At 35.7% G+C, this 20,249-nt stretch overlaps 1 pseudogene; it reads right to left on the bottom strand.

Moving 5' to 3' along the window:
• Nucleotides 1–20,249, bottom strand: part of LOC127437235 (copine-8-like) — a 75,224-nt pseudogene that overhangs the window by 12,294 nt on the left and 42,681 nt on the right.

Raw genomic sequence — 20,249 nt, 5'->3', positions numbered from 1 at the left:
TCATTTGCACACAAACCTATAATCATGATTTTCCACAATTACAAAAAAAATAAAAAAATATGGTAAAATGGAAGTGACATCATTAGGACCCTTTCTACAGCATGGCGGGAAGACAATTTTCTGAATTTTTATGCAAATTTAACACTGTAACAAAATTCTTATTTTTAAAATGATTAAACAATTTTTCTCTAATTTATGGGAAATAAAGTTTCATCAATAAATACGAACATTTGGACCAAAATGAGCTAGTCCTGAGTGATAGCTTCATTTGGGCTAAGTGTTACTCATTCAGGCACATTTTTTTATTACTATATAATTTTAAATTTGTATTTATTTTAACCTTTTTGTATTTAGAAATATTATATTTTGTATTTTTATTTATTGCTAGAAAATATCAAAACAACACCAATCAGGGTTTTAATCTGTATTCAGAAATTTTGGTAACAGGGTTGAAAAATTACAACATTATATCAAATTAATAGAACAAATAAAGATTTTTTTTATTTTTATTTTTTTGGACTAAATACATTTTATTTAATAGAATAAATAAAACCATTCATATAATATTTATATTTATGGAAAGCGACATTAAGTATGAAGCACATTCATTGGTTCAGGTAATGTGCACTTACTGGAGTGTAAACAACAGTGCCTTCCACGTTATGAATGACTGCTGTCACGGCTTAAAGAGACCCCCATCACAGCCTGTAAAATCTAGTTTTCTAAATCACATTTCAGTGTCTCAGTTGACTTGTTTTTGAGGAAAAGACAAATGGATTTAATTTAAGACTTTTTTTTCTCATTCTGTATTATTCATATCGTAACAGTATCTGCGAGAGACAATTTTTCTGCTTTATTTAGTACACCAATAGTCTCATTTTTCATCCAGTAATCATCTCTTCTAATGCTGAGAACAATAAAACATTAGACAAAATTGGAAAGTTTTTATTAATGATGAGGGAAGGAACAAACTAAGAAACTGTACCCATTCCTTATCTCAGTGCTGTGAAGATTGCAGGTTCTGTCTTTGTGTACTTACATTTACGATGGATTCTTTAGTTTGAGCCATGTCAGAGATGACCCCGTCTGAGATGATCAGGAGAATGAAGTATTCTGATCCATCCTTTACTAATGATGCATATCTAAATAAGAAACAAACTGATAAACTAACTGTGGGTGTATTGTATGTAAATGAAGTGATGCAAAGCGCAATTTGCTATTCCCGAAAAATGATGTTTTCAGCGCAAAGTCGAAACTCAGTTCCTGCATTTGCAGTTTGGAGAATCCACCAGCAGGTGATAAAGTTCATGTCCAAACTCTGAAAATATAGTGAAACATCAAATTATGTCCCTGACAATCATAACTGTAGCTGTTTTATGAAACAAACATTTATGAGATTTGTGTTAAAAATTGTATTCTTATGTTTATATTTACAATTGTATTTATGATCTAATTTATATTGGTATTTTTCCACCTGTTGTCGTAGAGTGATTTTTATGTCACTGCAAAAGGAGCCAGTGGAAGAAGTTTGAGAAGAAAAATGTTTGGATTTGGTATTTTATTTTTTTGACCATTTAGTTATTTTGATTATATTTTCATTTAGTTTGAAGTGTAATTTGAAAGTAATTTTTTTTTCGTGTTTTAATAAATAACATTTAATTTTTCAAAATCAAAATTGACCGGTAGAAGTGAAGTGCGTGCCGATACAATCACTGTTAATACTAGACATGACTTGTGTTAGTAGATGATTAAGTAGATTCATTATTAATAATACTTAAATTCTCTATAATTTAACAGAGTCTACATCCAAATCCTGACGAGAATAATATTTTCTAAGCATATAAAAGAGTGTCCAAATATCTATTCTTCTAATTCATTGCATCCATTCCATTTACACTACCAACTTCTTATGAATGTGCTGTCTTTGTTTATATCACTGCTGCTTGAGGGAATTGTCTGTCACTATATAATAAGATGCATATGCTCCAATTACCGGAAAAGAGCCTCCGAATTCAACTGCATTTGACCTAGCCCATTAGCGCGTTGCACGCACGATTATGCCAAACCCACTTGAGCCTAGACTTAGCGCATGCTTGCATGAAAATACCAAAACTTCACGGCCATGCCCATTGACTTTGTGCTTATGACTTATGGCATAGTGCTGCGCTCAACACTAGTGCTCTGAAAATAGGGCTCACACTGTATTTCAGCAGACACTGGGGTTCAATGCCAATTTAAATACAATTCATCCTATATTATACTGTATGTGCATCCCAAATCATAGTACATTGCAAATAGTACTCTATGTCAAAGGTGCCTTATTTGTCCTTTTCCATAATCAGTGTATTGCAGACTTAATGTAAAATATATGTCCTTTAGCATTGCCAGTGCACTGTGAACTTTTCATAAAAAGTGTGTCCTTTATTGTTGCCATTGCAGTACAGACTTTTGTAAAAAGTATGTCCTTTACCATCGCAAGTACACTACAGACTTTTCATAAAAAGTATGTCCTTTGCCATCACTAGTGCAATATGTACTTTTCGTAAAAAGTATTTAATTTACTATCGTCAGTGCAGTACAGACTTTTTGTAAAAAGTATGTACTTTACCGTTGCCAGTGTACTACAGACTTTTTGTAAAAAGTATATAATTTGCCATCGTCGGAGTATTTTCTTTATCGTCACCAGTGCAGTACAGACTTTATGTAAAAAGTATTTAATTTACTATCATCAGTGCAGTACAGACTTTTTGTAAAAAGTATGTCCTTTACCATCGCAAGTGTACTACATACCTTCTTAAAAAGTATGTATGTTACCGTTGCCAGTGCACTACAGACTTTCTGTAAAAGAATGTAGATTAATGTCGGCAGCCTGCAGACTTTTCGTAAAAAGTAGGGATGGCACCGATCTGATACCTAGATCGGTATTGGCTCCGATACTGACGTTTTTAGATGGATCGGGTATCGGTCCGATGAGCCCGATCCAAATTCGATACTGTGTGTTAGTCATGTTTGTTACTGTCAAGCTCCAAAAATGACATAAAAGAACCATAAAAACACCATTAAAGTAGTTCATATGACTTGTGCATTTTATTCAAAGCTGTGTGGAAGCTCTGTGAATCACAAAAGGCTGTGTTTAATAAGTAAATATATCAAATACACGCTCTGTTGACACACACACACACTCACGGCTATTTTTAGTCTTCACGCGGTGCGCAATATTTGAGCACAACTCACGAACAACATGATGATCTACATCAGATGTAGATGCTCAATAGTTTGGTTCACGTATAATATGCATTTAGAACGGCACCAGAGGTGCATTTTACAAGAATTTGAATAAGAAGCAAATTAAACTACTGTGAACTTGCCTACAGACAGACACATACAGGACTTCATGGAGAGTTTAGAATGTCAAAATTAAAGCGTGAGGGTTTTAAAGTTAAAGGTGCACGATTGAGAGATATTACTGTTGTATTTAAAATTGTAAAAGTCAATAATAATAGTAATAATAATAATAATAATAACAAATTATAACCATATTTAAGTTGAATGGGTTCCAAAAAATAACTATCTTACAACTAAACTGAACAAAACTGAATTTGATCTGAATCCTTTAAAATACAGATACAAAATTGAAAACAAATAAAAATAAAAAAAACTGCCTTCTTTTCTACTGAGCACTTAGACTGGAATTACTGTTAATTTTGCTGCTACACTATCCAGTAGACTAGTTAATAATAAAGTGTTTCTTAATAAGCTATACATTTATATTGATATAATGTGTAGTTACAGGTTTGTGTTTCTTTACATGTAAGAATACCCCCAATTAGTTCCACACAATAATGTAAAGATATTCTAAACTGATTATCCCAAAAAAAAAAACAACAACAACACTGGCATCGGATCGGTATCGGCCAATACTGAAATTTCAGATATTGGATCAGAAGAGAAAAAAGTGGTATCAGTGCAACCCTAGTAAAAAAGTATGCCCTTTACCATCGCTAGTGCAATATGTATTTTTCGTAAAAAGTATGTCCTTCACTATTGCTGGAGCATTACAGACTTTTCGTAAAAAATGTGTCCTTTACCATCGCCAGTGCAGTACAGACTTTCATAAAACGTATATCGTTTACCGTTGCTAGGGAACTACGGACTTTTTGTAAAAAGTATGTCCTTTACCGTGACCAGTGCACTAGGAAGTTGCATAAAAAGTATGTACTTTATCGTCGCAAGTGCACTACAGACTTTTCGTAAAAAGCGTGTCCTTTACCATCGCCAGTGCAACATGGCCTTTATGTAAAAATATATTCTTTCCCATCGTCAGTGCAGGAGATTTTATTAAATTACCATTGCCAGTGCAGCTCAGACTTATAAAAAGCACTTTCTTTGCCATTGTGAAAAGTTTTTGTATTTAGTATGCGAATTGGGAATCTGACTGGTGCTCAAATGAAAGGTTCATATGGTTTAGAACATGCCACTAGGATAAATGTGCACATGTTTTAGCCACAAATATTAATACAATATAAATTAATACGATATAAATCTTTCCATATAAACCCCAAATATTCTGCTTCCAATAGCTATAATCAACACAATAATCCATTACTAACATGCTATGTAGGTATTATAATAGTCATAATTAGACTAGTGCAAACTAAAAATGTTTAAAAAGTGGTCTTACCGTGCTACATGGTTAATAACAGGTGAGAAGTATGTTGGTCCATACAATCGCACAGACTTCAGGCTCTGATAATACGCCTCTAGAACTCCATCTATACCACTGCAATATGGGTTATCAGGGTTTCCATTCTGCAAATAAAAGAATATACACAAACATATTAACAGTGCAAATAATACATAAACATAGTATGTACATGTTCACAAAACTGGCATCACAGTGCAACAGGCTTACATACAGTAAATGATTGAATACTTCAATTACTATGCTAAACCAACAGGATGCTTTTAAATAAAACACAACTTTGAGACAGCCTCATCAGCAATGTTTGCAGAGAGCAATCTAGATGATTAATGAGCCGAGAAAAAAATTGACAACAACAACAAGCAGCAGTCTAAAGTTTGTGATGTGGGCATGTGATAATTTCCCAGAAGGCTTGTGCAGTCTATAAGATGCATGTTTAAAGGGCGCTATTCACTCCAGTAAAGCTTTAATGCTCTGCTGAGTGCATATGGAGTCTCCCACATTCTGCCCTGCGGAGGTGTGTGCATGCGTGTGTGTTTAGCTCAGTGAGGGCAGCTGCAGTCGCAGGCAGTGCATCTGTTTAGGCCAATAAGAAGAATCTGTCCCACTGTATTTGGGATTATGGGATATATATTCTTTGTGAGTGTGGATTAGGAAAAAAGAAAAATTAAAGCAAACAAATTCAGTCTTTAAACATGAGACAGCTGTGGGCAATCTCCATTTGCTAATGTCTATCAATCTCTTTCAATCTCCTTTATGAATTCTTTCATGCATATTTATCAGATAGTCACCCCTCCAGAGCTCAATTCCTGACAGGGTTCCCAGTGCAGCAGTTCACTATGGGCATTTTGTGGCTTTTAGTTCATGACTGATAGCTTTAAGGCTAACATATATACATAAGCTAGTACACCCCTAAATGTTGACAAAATAAACTTTATTTTTCTTCCAGGAAAATCAAGGCATTAGGGTTTAGCTGGTTAGCAAATAGGCACTCTAAAATACCTTTAGAAAGCTATCTGTTAGCATTCCCAATCATTTTAATGGAATTTGCTTGGCCAGAGCATGGTTCTCTGGAAGTTCGCGACATGGATGCTGCCTCCTTTGCCCATGAGTGCTCAGTTACACGGCTACTTTGGAATGGCTGTCAATGGAAAAGCAGGAAATTCCTGACCCATGAGTTAGCATTAGCCCCTGCTAGCAGAAGTTTTAACTATGCCACCTGGACCAAAAAGCAACTTTCTCTATTGACGGTCATTCAAAAATAGCCATGTGTTTGGACAAAACAATGTTTTTGCAAGCAATGTATAAATCACAATTATTTTATTATTTTATAATATATGTTTTAGGTCTTTCACTGTGGGCTCTAAGGGTCCTGATGGAAAACAGCTAAAGAAGTGGAGCTGAAGGAACTAGAGCTGGAGGAGTAAAGCCAATCCAGTTAGTTCTGCCAAATGTGTCCAGCTTTGGGTTGGAGCTTGGCATGGACCGGTTGAACCCTATTACCAACATACCAATAGTGCTCACCATACTATACTGCTCTGCGAAAGCAAAAATTGCAGTAACTACACTAACTAACTAAACTAAAATTGTGAAAATCAAGCCTCTTAGACTATGATCTGTCTTGGGGCAGACGAGTTTGGTTCAAATATGCTCAGATTCAGGGAAATAAGTGTGTTACTATTTTATAATCTACATTTGGCAGGACAATCAAAAAACTCTGAAGCCACTTTTCTCAGTTTCAGTGTTGGCATAGTTACTGCGTTTTGACTTTGTAGGGCAGTGTAGCCTTGTATTTAGGGCCCCTCAGCACTGCACAGTTTGGATGTCTCTATTCCATAACCTGATTCAATTCATCAGCTCATTAGTAGAGACACCATGACCTGAATTATGTTTGTCAGAGTAGTGAGACACTGAAAATGTGCATCGCTGTGGGGTCCTCAGGAACAGACTGGGTGAGTTAACATGTACAACAAAAGGCTGATAACTATTAAGTATCTGCTTATTATAACAACCTAACAACGCAAGATAACTGCATAATATTATTAAATTATTGGAGTTTTCTCCTTCTCCATTTGGTTTTTCTCTATCTTGATGTTAAGATGAAAACAGTAATGCAACAGACATGCATCCATTGAATAATCTGACAGAACACTGACAAAGGTCAGCAAAAATCTAGGTGTGTCGACCATTTACTGGTAAAAGAACACCGTTTAAGATGTTTACATGACAGTACAGGTTGTTTGTTGTCAGCTTATGAAGCATAATCGGTGTAAGATTGTAAAATAACAGAATATGCATAAGATGTAATACATAAATGCACTCTGAATCCTCAAAAAATAATGTGCTGTTTGATAACAAAATGCACGAATATAAACTGTGAACAATTACTTTAAAATGTACTTTAATATGCAGTCTTTTCATGACATAATCAAAAGAAGTTCCTCACCAGGGGAAATTCATGAGACACACGGCCATTGGGCGGCAGTTTTGCGCCGAAGCCCAGTGCAGGGAAGAGTTTATCACTGTCATAGTCCTGAATAATTTCGCCCACAGCCCTGAGGGCCAGCGCATACGCGTTCAGATGATACGGGCTCATGTAGTGCAGAGAGGTGGGCTGGGATGGGTTACCTGCCAGAAATAAATCAAATCAGCTCATTTTTTTGAATTCAGACATAATTAACTTCATGCTGTATCTGCTGATTAATATGAACTAATTCAAAAGTATCATGAGAGACATGATTTAAAATTCTAGGTCATTCTCAGGAAACTACGAACTGTGTGTTATGTGGGTCCTCTTGAATTACTGCTGATACAGTTAACAGGATACTAAACTTAGTCTCATTAATTGATTATTTTAAGTCTTTGTCTCTCACTTTCTGTTCAGCACTTTTATACTGTGACATATCCTTTTGGCAGTAATGGCTTGAACTGACATCATATTAACAGAAGTTAATTCATATTTGGGACCACATGTTTCAAACAGAGGTACATTTCTCTTACAGCATTAATCAGTATAACTATATTACAATAATAACCCTTATTCTGGCCTAGTCAGCCATAAAAGTTCAACTCTGTTATGGGAAAATCACAATGAGACTTTTTTCTTGGCATAAAGTAAAAAAGTAGAAATGTAACCCTGTAACGTTTAACCCTAGTACAATGAATAACAAGCTTACTTGGAATAAAAAATGTGTTTAAAAGGTACAAAAAATAAAATAAAAAATACCATAGGACATCTTCATCCCTTTAACATTCAACTCCAACTAGAACTTAAGTCTAGATACAAGTTGAAAAATGTGTAAAGAGAACTGGCTTTGTTATTACTGAAGACTTTCTTTGGAATTACTGTTAATTTTGCTTCTGCATAATCCAATAGACTATTTTAAAAATACAATTTGTGTTTATAGGCTACACACATTTGTAATGAATGTTTTTTTTTTTTTTTTTTGGTAATTAAATAATGTGCAGTTGAATGTTTGTGTTTCTTTATATATATATATATATATATACACACACTACCAGTCAAAAGTTTGGGGTCACTTGACTGAAATGTTTCTCATGATCTTTAAAATCTTTTGATCTGATGGTGTATGCTTAAATGTTTGAAATTAGTTTTGTAGACAAAAATATAATTGTGCTACCATATTAATTTATTTCATTATAAAACTAAAATTTAATAAAACATTTTTTTGAAATTGATGACTTGGACCAAATAATAAAGAAAAGCAGCCAATAATTGCCCAACATAGATGGGAACTCCTTCAGTACTGTTTAAAAATCATCCCAGGGTGATACCTCAAGAAGTTGGTTGAGAAAATGTCAAGAGTACATGTCTGCAAATTCTAGGCAAAAGGTGACTACTTTGAAGATGCTAAAATATAACACAGTTTTGATTTATTGGGGATTTTGTTTAGTCACAACATAATTCCCATAGTTCCATTTCTGTTATTCCATAGTTTTGATGACTTTACTATTATTCTAAAATGTGAAAAAAAAAAAAGATTATAATAAAGAATGAGTAAGTGTTTCAAAACTTTTGACCGGTAGTGTGTATATATATATATATATATATATATATATATATATATAGTAGTTATTAAATAAAAAATGGAAACCTATTAATATATAAAACAAGAGAGACTGAAAAATGTACATACACATACACATAGATAAACAACACATTATAATCACACGCAACCCCTTGTAAGCAATTATTTGTAGAGTAAACTTTCAGTAAGGCAAACTCACCATTTGATGCTGTGAAATCGATCGCCACTGTGAAGTTAATTTGTGTGCTGAAAGAGCAAAAACAGTACACATATGGGAGTCAGCTTATGAACATAAAATATACAACGCTTATGAAAGCACAATGAAGCCCCAGCAAGCTGCAGTGAGCTGACTCTGTGAAACTGTGTCTCAGCTCAATTTAATCTGTGGGCTGAAATGAAGGAAATTCATCCTAAAAGCATCTTTTCCTGAAGCCAATATTCTCACTGCAGTTACCTGGTTTTCCTATTCAGCAGAACACACATTTAGAGAGTATCATTAACTGTCTGTCTGTAAGAATGTTCTGCTGTCCTCTTTTTGTAGATTCTACCAATTATTTCCTGATATTTGCAGTGTTTGGAGGCCAGGTCATGTGCCTGGGGTCTCTGTGTCTCTCAGAATAGAGTGGGCTATTTATAACTCAGTTTATTATTGCATCATAATGCAGAGCGTCCCCGTCTATGTGTGTGTGCATGTGTGGAGGAGAGAGAAAGGAAGGGGGAATTATTAATGGCTGGTAAGGCACAGCAATGTGTTTCCTGTCTCAGTAGATTAGCTGGAGTATACTCAGAATATTATACTACTATACTATTCATATTCATATTATTATTAAATTTTTTTGCAGTATGCTCAATGAACACTTTAAAAAGTATGATCATTTTCTGTATACATAGAATACTTGGATGACCCACAAAATTTGCTAAACTGTGCAGTATACAACCAGAGCACACTACGCAAGAATACTGTATCCAACAATGTAATTTTTTATTTTTTATTTTTAAACCAAAAGCCAAAAAATTAATATAAATAAATAAATAAACACAATTTGTAACATCTCCTTTAGTGGTTGACTGGTTTTAATGGCAAATGCTGATATGATGAATGGCCAAAGAACTTAAGATATATAAAAAACTATTTAATGATAGCATATAAGATAAGTAAATTACTGGTTTTAAATGAAAACTTGTTTAACGCGATATTCACTCAAAACTATTAAAAATATTTGAAACGTCAAAATATTTTTTAACTCAAAGACTGCCAAAATTTAAGATGTTTTACACAAATTTAGGTAAAAATGCAAATTAACTGCAAAATCTTATTTCAGAGATGATAACTAGATGACACTCATTATACTAAACATGTAACAACAATGTCATGAGACATAGCATACTACAGTTTAAATGCTTTGTTGTTGCATACAATGTATTGTTTCACGTATACCGTAACAAAAATATTTTTGCTACATTTATGGTAAAAAAAAAAAAAAAAAATAACTGCCATTTGGCAACTGATGCTGGCATTTTTTTATGTGTATGTATACAGTATGTGATAACGTTTCGGGCATGGCGGCAAGGCATTTTGCTGATACTTTTTGCTTTCTTGAAAAAATCTATCTTAACAAAATGTAACATTAAACATTGTATTGTATTAACAGGTATTGTCCTGTTAAATAAAATATTATTTTCAAAGAAAATGATAATGTAATTCATAGATTTTACTTTTGAAAAGTTACATTAATTTGACACTAAAATTATGTTTTGCATTTGCAAATAATTTTTATCCCTTAATGTTAACCAGTTAACAGTTTATGTTGTAAGGTCATTCATAGTTTTTACTTCTGAAAAGTAAACTTTTTACAATATTTTTTACAGCAAAATTATTATTTTTTTGCCTTCATCAAAATATCACTTACATTTAATGAATTAAAAGGTTATTGTTGCATTTTTACATTCTTTTTCCATTAAAATTATTTGCATAATTTTTTTTTCAATGTTTTATTTTTAGGAAATAATAGGCAGTACACATACTGCTTGGTATGCAGTAAGTGGTACACTAGTATTCCATTCTGAACAACTCTTGACTCTCTTTGACAGACACTTAGGTCAAACGAATAAAATGTAAATAAAATATTGTTATTCATATGATATTCTGTCATAAAACCAAAATAAAAACCATATCAGCTAATCAGATAACATTTAGATGGACTGTTATTAGTGATGTAGAATACACAAATGTATAAATGCTCACCCTCCTTTGATGTAGTCCAGGAATGTGACCTCCACATCAATGAAGCAGGAAAGCAGAGTGACCTGTCGACATAAAAGTTTGGTAACACTTCCTATTTACAGTCCTAAAGGGCATCATCACACTTTCAATAAGCAATGCATACTTAAATCATAAATGTCATATCAATATTCATGCCCGGGGTGATGATGTAACTCACTAAAGTTGCGGCACCGGTGCAGACTAGCGATGAGCCACATCAGTGTTTATGAATATTTATATGCACAGCTTATGGACGCATTGTGCATTGCTTATGAAGATATAATGTAGGACCTTCAATAAGAAGTATTATCAATAAGGATGTTTGTTTGTTATAACACATACTGTGTGTACTGCTGTTTGAACTTGTTTTCTGAATTGAGCAATGATATCTGTTTAAGAATGCACTCACAGTTCCTGAGTTCAGATATTTCTTCTTCTTTCTCTTTTTCTTGGGGTTCAGCACCTGCATTAAATCAGTAGTGTCAGACACAGTTGCTGAAACATTGTTGACAGCTCTAAAAAATGGAAAGTGGTGAATACAGCATAACAGTGGGGTCCTGGAAGGACAATCACATTCATTTTCTCCATAGAGAAACTGATTTCAAGTGATATTATTTAAACTAAGGCTGTCAATTTAATGCATTAATTCAGTGTGAATTAATTATATTAAAAAATAACACGTCACCAGGTGGCAGGTTTAGTTGTACAGGTAACAAACCGACAGCTGTTCGAAGATGACTAGATGAAGCAGAGTGCTGAGGTCTTTACACGTGTTCTTTAAAGTTTCAAACTGCATTTATCTTGACACAGCGTCCTAAAAATGCACTGTTTATGGCTAGAGATGCTGAAAACCAATGAAACACAATGCAACCACAGTGAGATGCTCCAAAAGTGTCTGCATGAGGCATGTGTACTGACGGAATACAAGAACAGTTCATCTAGGCTTATGTTGAATGATATGGAAATAAATCAAATATTGGCTTCTAAACCCACTTTATATTGTCTAATCAATTTTTTTATTGTCTGCCACAACAATGCAATGTCTCTGAATTAAATGTCTTTGAATTAAATATATATTCATTATTCAAATGAATAAATCAGCATTTGATGTAATTTGTTAGATTACAATTTTGAATCTATTCACAGCCCTAGTTTAAATCTTCCTAGAAAGACCTACCATGAGCTCAGAGATTTTTAAGCATTGATATATGCTTCAGTAGAAGTCAATTTGATTTCAACATAATTTTCTTAAAATCCTTGTATAAATTTCCAAATTTCTGGTTAAGAACTACACAACCCATAATCCTGAACAGAGATCCACCAATCAGAAAAGTCGATGTTACTATGGAAATGGGAAATTGAGGCAGTATCCCTATACTCTCAGACTGCTTATATACTGTATGTATGTGTATATCTGAATACTAATAATCATTGACTATGAATCAATGGTTGTACATACCAGAGCCCTTCTACCAAGGGGAGCCTACAAGGTCCCATAGACATTCTATGGGTGGTACACTGGCGAGGAGACGAGCCCGTTTTATTTTTTTAAATGGATGTCATGAGAATATGCATTAGTGTGCTGAATAAACTGCTTTTGTGAGGAAACAGCTCATCACTGAATTAACTACCTGTCTGCTAATCTTCAACATGTTTTACCCTGAACAATCCTTTTTGAATGAACTATGTGTGGAGTTTACTATGATAAAATTGCTGTTTTATAAGAGAAGACACTGACAATTTTGCGACAGGTAGGTGTCAGTTTACGGGTCTCCCCATTCATTTGTATGGTATCCGTAAACTGATTTACTGTCAAAACATGCTAGTTGACCGTTACAGATCTCTGCATTATACCGTTGTTTCACATTTGATTATGATCATTCACAATGCGTCATGGAGAATGACTTATGCTGGATTTTAACCTGTGTCATTCAAATGAACCCCACTGCAAGCTTTATGTGAAGTATGCTAACTATGCTAACTGCTAAGCTATGGTTCCAACTCAGCTATATTTTGATATAAACATTACACCAGTACCAACCACTGCAGAACTTCAAGCACACTTTTACCATGTGACACAGGTGAATATGAGATTGTATGAATTCAACGGCATGGAGTTGAACAGTAGTAAAGAGGTTCTGGAGAGAGATGGTGGATATGGCTTGTGCTGAAGGACTAGATTATCAGACACTATTGGTGGAGATGGCAGCACGACTGAAGATGTTCTTGTGCAGCAGCTGGTGGAATTGTTCTCTTGATAAGAGCTCTTATGGGTCAGAGTTAAACAGTGAGGTGGAACTCATAAAGAAGATGAAAAATGAAGATGAAATTTCACTGTAAAGCCAGAAACATTATTTACACAAGTCTGCAAACTGGACTGCAGGACGTAAGTGAATAAAAAACATTTGCAAATGTGCCACTGTTTAGTGAATCTGTCTCTCCATCTTTACTAAATCACCTCATTTCTTATGACCTTAACTACACACTTGTGAAGTTGTCTGCAGGAAATCTGTGATATTTAAGGCAATCATTTATGTGTTTGAGTATGTGTGTGTGAAAAATAGATGAGGTAAAATGCAAGTGGCTCACCTCCCACACAGTGAACTGCGAGTGCCCTTTAGACAGCTCCCTATAGCTCGTGCTGAACTCCCCAATGTAGTCATGACTAAAAACATACATACACATTCTTATACAGTATCTTGATGTGTCTTATAAGCAGTATGTAAAGAACATGACCATCTTTCTTACCCTCCATCTCTGTCCCAGTCGTACACCTCAATTTTTATTGCTCTGTAAAAAGACAGTTGAATATATTAAAGCATGTGGTGTTCAACTGGTCATTCTATGAAACAGGTGCTTTGTCAAGGTTTTCAACATTGTTTAAGGAATGTCTTTAAGTGATAAAGACACCATGAAATGACTTGACAAATGCTGTTTTCTTTCCTGTGTTGACATATTTCCTGTTGAAACAGGAAGCTGGGGCAGGACATACCAAGTCAACATCATTTTCAGTCTCTTTGAAGCTTGGAGGTCTTGTTTTTGACTCACCTGTCATAATCCCCATTACACAGTGCTCTGACCGGAATCTTGAATGCTTGCCACACCGGATCCAGTGTGTTCTTCACCACCTCAGTCTTATGACAGATGGTGAATCTGATGAACAGGACCCAACAGAAAATATCAAAGATGAGAAACCAGAACAGAGGTGAGAGAGAGTTATTGAGAAGGGGCCATGTAGAGGAAGTCATATAGTGCAAGAATCACTTACTAGGAGTCAAAGAGCATCATATAAGACCAAGACCAGATTCAAAGACAATGGCATTATTCCAAAACCTAGTGAGCTGCTGTCTACCTAGGCAGCATTCTGAAATAGAATCTGATATGAAACACTCTACATAGGGAGCAACTCCACATGGCAAATGTACTCATGTGAAGTGCACAGGAGACTCAACTCACAACTGATTCCAAGTCTTTTTAGCAAATCAGGTCACTCGGCAGCCATATTTGGAATGCTCTGGGGCAGGTTGGGCAGCTGTTTTTCTATGTAAACGGGTGGCATACATGTGCATCTCCTATCTACTTGAATGGGGACAGAACGAAATCTCCAAAACGGCTGGACAAGATTATGTGAAAAGAAAATACTTCAAATCAGCAGAAACTCTCTCTTGTTCCAGAATAGAATTTGACGTTAGCATGTTGCTAAGCTAATTCTGCAGTACTCTATTATGCATTAAAACAAATAATACACACAAATATTGGGTAATATATTCAATTTTCTTTAGATATTTGTATATTATTTTGGGATTTAATGAATTATATTTATTTTCTGCATTTCTCTCGCTTCATCCACCATCTGGCATTACCTTCTCCGAGAAGATGCAAAGAGACATGCAATTGTAATGGGAGCCAGCTGGTATGTGATAGCTGTGTGGTATATGTAAACCTCACTGCCCTGGCCTCAAGAGGCACACTAGTGACTGACACTAAGGGCTGTAGCCTTTAACCTCCTCGTTAGCGTGCCCTCCTCCCATACCGGAGACGCTGGTTCGAATCCTGCTCAGAGCGGGTTGAGCAGACCGGTTACACAATGTTGCCTTAGAATTTGGCCAAAAGAAAGATTCTTACACTGTATTATAAAACATGTTTTATGAGGTAACCTAAAAATGTGCTACATGTGGTAACATCTAAATTAACTGGTTTTATTCAATTAAAAAAATATATACTTTGAGTAAATTTATCTGACAAATTAGGTTACACCAATGAAATCAAGTAGAAATAAATCCTTGAGTTAACAATTGCAGTTATCCACTTTTTTCAGTGTAGAAAGCAGCACAATTATGCACGTTATGCAGCCTACCTTTTAAAACATCCATTGTGTCTGAAGCGCACGATGATGCCATAAAATGCTACCTAAGTAGCAGCTCACTATCTTTGGAACATAGCTAATTACAATGAGGAAGTATCTGATCTGATCTTAAACATGACCACATCATTTTGCAGTACTAATCTAAATACTAAGTCCTAATATACAGAAATTAGATTGCACATCTATTGTTCCAGTGTGCATATTTTGTGCCTAGTCTACTGTTTCATCTGTGTGTATTTTACCTGTTACTGCTGGCGCCTAGCTCGAGTGTGTGTTTGTAGCCTGCTAGCTTTTTTAGTATCACTTATCTATCTGTTTCCAGCTTTTAATCCTTAATCCTTTTCAGCACGCATCAGGTTTTCCCCTGCATTACTCTCTTATCGTGATTCAACTGCATGCATTTTACATCGCGCACCCGTTTTTCTCTTCTGTGTTACACAGATTATTACATCGATCTCAAAGCACCGCATATCAAGATCAACCATAACAACAAACAATTGCGTGAGGGATTCATCTCAGATCCTGTCACGAATGCCACCTCTGAAAATCCTCTCATCTGCCACTGGAGGTCTCTCTCGCATGAGCATTTGCAATTGGACTACAAATCCCAGAACCCACATACCTGGACTGATTGCACACACACCTGTTCCCCATTTCACGGACTATTTTAGCACTGAGCAAGCTAGGCTCAGTGCGAAGTCTTATTTTGCTACGGCTCCATTTCGCTCTTCCTCCTTCCTCCTTCCTTCCTTCCTTCATTTCTTTCTTTCTGACCCTGCATTGTTTATCTGGATATTGTAGTTGTCTGTCTGCTGCCTGCCCTGACCTTCTGCCTGTTATGACCACGATTACTGCTCTGTCTATGTTGCTGTTGTTATTCTTGGTATTTCGACCCATGCCTGTTTGTATTCAGATTCTGTTGTTGTTTAATAAACCGCACATGGATCTTAATCCCAGTTCGTCCGAGTCATCGTTACAAACTCTCACCGCTCAGGAACAACAAACAACAACAATCAATTGTGGTAAGTCATGGCATTCACTCATGTTATTTCTTCCTGCATTGCATGTCACATGTTTACAATAGCTTCTTCCGTCAGCAGTGAGGGATTCACATGTGATAAATGTAAGGAATTAGTCACGCTGACGGAGAAGGTTAATGAGTTAGAGACACGCAGCCGAACGCTCGTGGAGGTCAGTGAGAGAGAAGCCGGTAGATACTGTTTTGGATGTGGGCAGTACAGAGAGCAAAACACACTTTGGTTCTGGATCTAGACCCCCCGCAGCAGGGTGTTTGGGTGACGTCTCGGCAGCATACTCGCTCAGCAAAGTGACACCACTCTCCGGTTCCTGTTAGGATTTCCAATCGATTCTCCCCACTCAGTGATGCACCCACTGAGAATCATGTTAAAAGCCCTAATAACTGGTGATTCTATTCTAAGGAATGTGGAAATAGAGACTCCAGCCACTATTGTTAAATGCATTTCGGGTGCCAGAGCGTCTGTGTCTGTTCCCCGAACTACCAAACACAAAACTCTCACTAAATCATTTAGAAAAAAATTGATTAAGGTCAAACTTGAACAAAACAAAAAAAATGAAAGATAAACATCATATGAAGGTAGGGCTACTAAACTTTAGATCTCTTTCTACCAAAGCACTAATTATAAATGAAATTATTACAGATCGTAATTTGGATGCACTCTGTTTGACTGAAACCTGGCTTAAACCAGATGAATATATTAGTTTAAATGAATCTACTCCCCCAGGTTATTGTTATAAACATGAGCCTCGTCTGAAGTGTCGAGGAGGAGGTGTTGCTACAATTTACAGTGAAGTTTTTGGTGTTACTCAGAGGACAGGATATAAATTTATAAGTTTTTTGAACTAATAATGCTTAACGTGACACCATCAGATATAAATTTAAAAAAAACTCTGTCATCTTTTACCCTTGTTACAGTATATAGATCACCCAGGCCTGATTTCCTTGGTGAATTTGCAAATTTATCAGATCTTGTAGTTATTGTAGATAGAGCTTTAGTTGTTGGTAACTTCAACATTCACATAGATAATTAAAATGACACAGTGGGATTAGCATTAATCGCTATTCTCAACTTTCTTGGAGTCAGACAAAATGTAATAGGACCAACTAATCACCATAATCATACACTAGATTTAATTCTGTCATATGGAGATGCTGATACTATAGAAATTCTGCCGCAGACATCTCGGATCATTACCTTGTCTCTTGTATGCTGCGATCAGCTAATGTTACTCAATCTACACCACGCTATCATTCAGATAGAACTATTCTTTCGACCACTAAAGATGGCTTCACTAATAATCTTCCAGATCTATCTCAAAACCCAAAGCCTTGAAGAACTTGATGAAATAACAGAAAATGTAAATACAGTCTTCTCTAGCACTCTTAATAGTGTCACCCCCCTTCAGTTAAAGAATTATAGAAAAAATCCCTGCACCATGGTACAATGATCACACTCATGCTCTCAAGAGAGCAGCTCAGAAAATGGAGCACAAGTGGAAGATACAAAATTAGAGGTATTTCGCGGTGCATGGATGGATAGTGTCTGTAGCTACAGACAGGCACTAAAAGCTGCCAGGTCAGCATATTTTAGCAAACTCATAGAAAATAACCACAACAATCCTAGGTGTTTATTCAGTACTGTGGCTAAATTGGTTAGGAATAAAGCCTCAACAGAACCAGATATTCCGTCGCAGCACAAGAGTAATGACTTCATGAATTTCTTTACTGATAAACTTGAAATAATCAGAAATAAAATTTGAATTATGCAATCATCTGTCACAGTACCTCAGAAAACAGTGTCATAATTTTCCTCACATGCAACTTCAATCCTTCGATGTCATAGGTCATGAAGAGCTAACAAATCTTATCGAAACATCAAAAGCCACAACATGCATGTTAGATCCAATACCAACCAAGCTCTTAAAAGAGGTATTCCCTGCAATCTCAGAACCTCTTCTTAATATTATTAACTCCTCGCTATCCTTAGGACATGTCCCAAGAAACTTTAAAATGGCAGTTATCAAACCGCTTATTAATAAGCCACAACTTGAATCTGGAGAACTGGCTAATTATAGACTGATTTCAAATCTCCAGTTTATGTCGAAAATACTAGAAAAGGTAGCATCCTCCCAAATATGTTCATTTATACAGAGAAATAGTATATATGAACAATTTCAGTCAGGATTTAGGCCCCATTACAGTACAGAGACTGCACTTATCAGAGTTACAAATGACTTGCTCTTATCATCTGATCGTGGCTGCATTTCATTTCTAGTGCTTTTAGATCTTAGTGCTGCATTTGACATGATAGATCACGACATTCTCTTGAATAGGCTAGAGAATTATGTTGGCATTTGTGGAGTTGCATTAGCATGGTTTAGGTCCTATTTAGCAGACCGCTACCACATTGTCTATGTAAATGAGGAATTGTCAAACCAAACAAAAGTTAAGTATGGAGTGCCACAGGGATCAGTTTTAGGGCCTCTGCTTTTCTCCTTGTATATGCTTCCCCTGGGAGATATTATCAGGAATTGTGGAAAAAGTTTCCACTGTTATGCTGACGATACCCAAATTTATATTTCTTCAAAACCTGATGAGATTTCACAATTCTCCAAATTAGCAGAGTGTATCAATGAAATAAAAGATTGGATGGCCAGAAATTTCCTTCTACTCAATTCCGACAAAACTACTAATTATTTGACCAAAAACCTCAAAAACAAGCCGACTCTTGATGAATGTACTGTTACATTGTCTTCAACAGCAAAGAACTTAGGTGTTATATTTGATACCAATCTGTCCTTTGAAAATCAAATTACCAATGTTTGTAGAACAGCATTCTTCCACCTAAGAAATATTGCTAGATTACGACACATGCTTTCTGTTGCTGATGCTGAAAACTAATTCATGCGTTCATGACCTCAAGTCTAGATTATTGTAATGCACTACTGGGAGGATGTCCAGCAAGATCAATAAATAAACTTCAATTGGTTCAAAATGCAGCAGCCAGAGTGCTGACTAGAACCAAGAAATATGATCATATTAGCCCCATTTTATCGTCGTTACATTGGCTACCTGTTAAATTTCATATTAATTTTAAAATTTATAAATACTTAAGTGATCTTCTACCACGCTATATTCCACCTAAACTATGGAAGAGTCTATAATAATATTATTCTATATGTTTCCCTGTCTCAACCTCAGGACTCCTATCCGGAGGTCACCAGAACCGGCTGGATCCAGCTACTTTCCTGCTTCGTGTTGGACTCCACTGCTATGTGTCGCTGGGTGATGATGACTAATAGCAGCCAGTGCCAGCCAAACATCACTTCAGTCTATTATGATGGACTTCAGGGGATGAACTGATGCCAACTCCAACCATAAAACATGGGATACTTCATATGCCATTGCCTGAACCTTGGAAATTACCGGCCGGTTGAACTGCGATGCACCTAACTGATCTCTGCCTGCATCACCTTGGTCTAATGATGGACTACACTCTTGAAATTGAATACATAGACTATTAATTAATTGCCAACAAAACCCTTCATCAGTCAACTAACAAGGACAGTTGCATCTATGTGAACTTCTGCAGTTAATCCAGGATGGACTTCAAAGACATTAGTCACTAATCTTACAGTTCATACAAAATCTTTGTTTAAACACTGACCCTTAACACTTACTTAGTTTAATAATTTTAAACCATGACTTGCACTATACATAATTAAGTAATATTGACATTATGTTCATGATGTTAGCCAGAGGGGAACTGGCCCCCACAGTGAGCCTTGTTTCTCCCAAGGTTATTTTTCTCCATTAACCAACATCTTATG

This window comes from Myxocyprinus asiaticus, chromosome 48 (genome assembly GCF_019703515.2).
Source record: "Myxocyprinus asiaticus isolate MX2 ecotype Aquarium Trade chromosome 48, UBuf_Myxa_2, whole genome shotgun sequence".
In the NCBI taxonomy this organism is placed as follows: domain Eukaryota; kingdom Metazoa; phylum Chordata; class Actinopteri; order Cypriniformes; family Catostomidae; genus Myxocyprinus; species Myxocyprinus asiaticus.
Note: the sequence above shows the minus strand (reverse complement) of the source record. Positions and strands in the feature narration are given on the sequence as shown.